The sequence below is a fragment of the Adiantum capillus-veneris genome, chromosome 1, assembly GCF_014529385.1.
Source record: "Adiantum capillus-veneris isolate H3 chromosome 1, ASM1452938v2, whole genome shotgun sequence".
Classification (NCBI taxonomy): Eukaryota; Viridiplantae; Streptophyta; class Polypodiopsida; order Polypodiales; family Pteridaceae; genus Adiantum; species Adiantum capillus-veneris.
This window is the reverse complement of record NC_140931.1, coordinates 83930767-83936691: the sequence shown is the minus strand read 5'-3', so window position 1 is coordinate 83936691 and position 5925 is coordinate 83930767.

The following is a 5925-nucleotide window of genomic DNA, read 5'->3' as shown; positions in this document are numbered from 1 at the left end:
TCGTGCAAGGACTATATTACAAGCAAGTGGATGCATACACCTTCAAACTAGACTACAATCAACTTGTCGTTCACATACTTTCAAATATTGTACGTTGTATCAAGATACCCATGGAACACATGCAAAGGAGAAGGAAAATGTACACAATCACCCCCAAAGATTATGAAGCAATCTATAAAGCATGTCATTTGGTTTTTGACATGAGCGTCATGGTCTTCTTTTCTATTTTGTATCTTGTGTATGCTTACTACTACCACACTGTATGCTAATTGTATACTAACAAGCTTCTAAAAATTGCATGCTAGATAGCATAAAGAAAACTAGCATATAGTATATGCTAACTTGCACAGTATATGTTAATTGTGTACTATCTATAGTGTATCAATTGTAGCTAGCATACAATACATGCTAATTAGCATATAGTGTATGCTAACTACTAGCACAATATATGCTAACTGGATACTCACTACCATACAGTATATGCTAACTAGCATATAGTGTATGCTAACTATCACAATATATGCTAATTGATTACTAACAAGCTTGTACATACTGTTTGCTAACTAGCAAACATTATATGCTGACTAGCGTATACAATATATGCTAAACTAGCATAGTGTATGCTAACTAGTATGGTATATGCTAATTGTATACTAACTAGCTGCTATATAGTGTTCTAACTAGCATACAATATTATGATAACTAGCATATAGTGTATGCTAATTGTATACTAACTAGCTGCTATATGGTGTGCTAACTAGCATACAGTATTATGCTAACTAGCATATACTGTATGCTAGCTACCACAGTACATGATAATTGTATACTTAATTGCTACTTTATAGTGTGTGCTACCTAACAAAAAACCGAATACATAATTCTATAACACATAAAAATGGAATAGTAGGAGGCAACTGTTGAAAATATTATCTCATCATTAATTTCCAGCATTAAATAACATTACATAGAGTTTAATTTTACATTGACAGTCACACCCCCATAAAAATCTTTTAGCCTCCTCACAGGGCGTATGTATTGGCCGCACTTTTCTACTGCCTTTTCCTTTTCTTTTTTCTTTTAGAAATGAAATGAATGCATAGGGTTGAAGTGCTCACTTTGTGGAGCGCGTCAATCTTTTCAGATCAGTGATTGGAGTTCCGATTGCCAAGATATTAGCCGTTAAATATTTGACGGGGGTCGGCTCCATACCAGTTTGGTTCGCTCGATCGGAGTTCCATATGGGATTTTTATAGTCTGAGCAGGGTTTGTATGCATTCTATATATCTTGAGAGGTCTACAGGGATTTACGGCTCGTCAGACAGAGTTCCACTTGATCAGAGAATAAGGCTTGAGGCCGATGACAATTGTCGGCACTACTAGCCGGGTAATTTTGGCATAAACTACCGAGTGCAAAGGAAATGTCTTTCACCAAATGAAATCACTTATACTTCCATCTTGGGGGCATGTGGCACTATTCAGAACCTTGTTATTACATGCAAGTAAAATCACAATGATATTGTTAGCTGAGAGCTGTTGAGAGTAAACGTCGTGCTTACTGAGTTGGTCGGAATGTATACCATATGTTGTGCTTGGCAATGCTTTGGCCACTATGCATGTCTAATGTGGTGCCCTTACGAGAGAATCAGGCTGCCCAAAGAACAAGGGCATGGCCGCCCAATGGTTAAAAACAAAGTAGGGTTTTTGTGTGTGAGCAAGAAAGAAAGAAAGAGAGGATGGAGTGGACAGGCAGCGGCCAGGGCGCAGAGGAAGGGGAATGAGCTCGCGTTGGTGACAGTGACGCTCAGACGACGACGCGCAAGAAACGGAATCTCATGAGATGCCCATGGCGACCAAGTTTGGAGCCATTCCCGTCGAGTTTTGAAGCTTCCTGAAATCCTACTCTGCCACGTCATCTCCCACTCTCTCTAGTTCTCGTATCGGAGATACAAAGCAAGGCTTTCTCATTTCTCTCTCCCTCTCGAGCTTGAACATTCTCTCTCCCTCTCGATATTGAACATAGCAAGCCAAGGCAAGAAAGACAAATCTTGGTCAAAGCAACCAAGGGAGCAAGCCAAGTCAAGAAAGACAAAGCTTGGTCGAAGCAACCAAGGGAGCAAGCCAAGGCGAGAAGGAGATTTACAAGAAAAAGAAAATCTTGAAGTAAGAAAGAGAATGCTTGGCAAAGGGGACAAAGGAGATTCACAGAAGGAGCTCGATCGAAGCAAAAGAAGCACTCTTGCTCTTGAACCAAAGCAAGAGAAGAAAGCAAGAGGAAGTTACAACTAGAGAATGGCAATTAAGCGGGTCCAAAGACTTGATGATCGAAGCAGTGAACTGAATTGAAGACTGCAGAATCCACGATGCAATCGAAGCAGATGAAGCGGCATGAGGGAGTTTCCATCACCGTCATCAGCTAATGTTTGATTTATCATTTTGTTAAGTCCGATGTCGTTAATGGCCCAGCGGGAGCTTAAAATCCTAGTTAGCACATGATCTAAGTGACGGCATTGTTAACAGCCCACCTTGGCTAAGGACTAAGTTGTACTCAAAGTAATATTCAATTAATTGATGATTACGGTGATTGGCAGAGCTGTCAATGTCTCTTGTTCTCTCTCTTTAACACCTCCCACAACCAGAGGCCCGATGCCTGCCCGCCGGCTCACGTAGCAAACACATATCCCCCGACATCGCATAACCTGCAAGTTGTAGACATTTAAGCCCCTAATTGGTCAACTCTATGTAACAAATTATGCTAGCTCCTGTGATAACCTCGCGAGCTATTCCCTAGTGATCAAGAGGGGGTTCTTGACTAACTTCAATATTGGAATAGAATGAAGTTATATTGCAGTATTTTCCCTACGCAAACATTCTTTCCTAGATCAATCAATTAACTTCAACATTTATTTTCTACTTTATTTAAGTTCAAATTTAACAAGACAATTAAGATGGTCATGCCATAGTTTTGATTGGTGTTTCCAACACATTTTGGAAAGGTTCAATCATTCACTAGCTAACATAACACAATGCTTAATTAAAGGAACAAAATGACTTTGAGCTTACCTCATCAATCCTTGCTCCCTTGCTTCGTGAGATGGTTGGATCCTCCTCTCTCATGGGTGCCTTGCCATTGGGAGCCGCATTGTTAATACCTACCTTGCGGTCATTAGCGCCATCAAAGCGAGTTCTCTTGGGGGCCATGTCTCCCTACTTGGGTTAGAAAACTCCAAAGAAACGAAAGGCTATGTGTGATGAACCATCTTCCACACCAATAATAAGTAACGTTCACAAGAATTATGAGAAGGAGTAAACCTATTCTTACACGTAACAATGAGCTATTTGAGACAACTTCTACATCTAGAGAAGTACAAGCTCTCAAGAACTTAAAATGGTCATTCATGCCATAACCTCCCTCAAGTAGAGACTTGACTTGGGTTATGGATAACCACACATACTTGCATAAAGCTTTCATAGAAAAGAGGAAAAATAACTTCACATAACTAAGAGCATGAATACCTACAAGTCAGGAAACCCGAGCTTGCTCATTGCTCTTGCTCGACTCCCCTTGCTGCACCATCGCTAATGCCCCCCCCGCCCCAGCGCTGCCTCCAGCCCTCGCTGCCCAACCTATCCCCCCGCTGTCCCTGCTCGCCCGCTGCCTGCTGCCTCCCCGTTCTCGCGCTGCTCTCTCTGCTTCCCCATTGTCCCTTTGCGCCTGCCTGTTGTCCGCCCACTCTGCCCCCCCGCTGCCTGCTTCCCCCTCCATTCGCACTGCCCGCCCGTTGTCCGCCCACTCTGCCCCCCCGCTGCCTGCTGCCCCCTCCATTCGCACTGCCCGCCCGTTGTCCGCCCACTCTGCCCCCCGCTGCCTGCTGCCCCCCCTATCCGCGCTGCCCGCTCGTTGTCTGCTCACTCTCCCCCCCCGCTGCCTGCTCCCCCCCCCCCCCCCCCCCCCCCCCCCCCCCCCCCCCCCCCCATTCGCGTTGCCCGCCCGCTGCCTCCTGCCGCGCCGCCATCCCCCCCCCCCCCCCCCCCCCCCCCCCCCCCCCCCCCCCCCCCCCCTCCCCCCTTCTCCCCGCGCCCCCGCTGCCGCTTGTGCACCCGCACTCCCCTGCCTCCCCCCCCCCCCGACCTCCCCCACCTGCTTTTCTTTTTCCCCGAAGCTTTCTGCAATTTGGCTTGTGCTTCACTGACTTTTTTGGGCAGTGCTCGATGCACTCATTTGCAAATTCTCCCCTCTGCCAGTTCTTTTGCCACAGCAATAGACACTGATGGAGGCTCCAGCTCCACCACAGAGGGACTCCTCCGAAGCCCCCTCGCACAACCTCACTAAGCCCACCATTCAACTTGCTCTTTCGCCGACGCGACAGAGCAAGCGAGCCTAGTCGCAAAGGTAGAGCGATTGCAGGCGACTTCTGTCATCTGCAAGATTCTCGGCACCCGGCCTAGTAGAGGAGAGCTGCGTGACCTTCTCCAAGCCCGCCTTCTTCCAGAGGTGGGCAAGATCTTGGACGTGCAGATACTCGGATGAAGTTACTATCAGATCAAGTTTGAGACCTCCGAGATGGCGTCCAAGGTCATCGCCACGAGTCCACTGACCATCCGAGCAGCACGTGCCCACTTTCGACAGTGGAGACATGGTTTCGACCCTGTTTCGAACATTCTAGTAGAGGAGGCAGACATCCCCATCTCTGTCTGCTTTCCCAGTTTGCAAAGGGAGTACTTACCACTTATATCCAGGATCGGCTCAGCCATTGGGGCTGTCCTGGAGACACTTCGCATGGCAGCCTCAGTAGCTGCCAAGGCGGTAGGCATTCCCTTAGTTCGCATTTTGGTCAGAGATACTCACACGCTCCCGAAGGTTATTCTTCTGCCTCGGGTGAGTGGGGGTTGGTTCAGATAGAGTGTGGAGTATTCGGGCCTCCCAAACCAGTGCTTCATTTGTCGACAGATGGGCCATCTAGCAAAGGCCTGTCCAGGGAGGAGGCCTCAACCTACACCACAACCTCAGCCCGAGCCTGCAAGGGTTGGCCAGCAAACATAGCCAAAGGCACAACGCACATAGGAAGAGCCACCCTCTGAGCTTGGGGATCCAGTGGAGGAGGGATGGCAGCAGGCCTGTGGTAGATGACGACAGAGGGCCACAACGTTAGCCTGGCACTCAGAGTGGTCCTTAGGTGCCTACTCAGAAGCAGTGGGCTCCCACGGGGACCCGTTTTGGTCCTCTTGAGCAGGATGAGGTCCCTGCACTAGCCCCCACCCCAGCTTCACCCTCAACATCCCCTACCCACCCAAAGTTCCCTCCCTCTACTTCATCCTCCCCCCTGCCCCTCTACCTTTGTCGCTTCCTCTCGCCCCTCTTCTCCAACGCTCCCCCCAGCTCCCTCTCTCCATGTTCTGTTCCTTGCCGCTAGGGGGACAGAGGCCTTGAACTCAGCAGTTGGCTTCTCCTTCCCCCTCTGCGGCAAAGACCAGACAGAGTGGACTCTCGACTCAGTGTTGGGATGGTTACACACACAGGTCCTAGAGTTCTCTCACCACATGGGAAAACTAGGAGTAATAGACATGCTCCAGACTTTGTGTCCATTGGCCATGTTTGTGGTGACACCTCTAGACTCAGCAGAATGTGGACACATTGTGGTTTACTTCTTTGCCGATACACAGTGCTTTCCATGCTATGTATACATTCATGAGGACTCCTGGACAGAGGAGGTTGCTTTACGTATGGCTCACTCTACTTGGGCTTGGACCAGGCATTCGTGTTGCAGTCACGTCTATCTAAAGGACGCTCGGATGCGGATTACTCCCCATCCAATCCAGCCTCAAAGATAGCCCGTGTAGCTGCTGCGGCAGCATCTATTCTATCTAGCTCCCCATGAGGATCATCTCATGAAACGTGCAGGGACTAGGTGGGCCCCAGTTTCAATG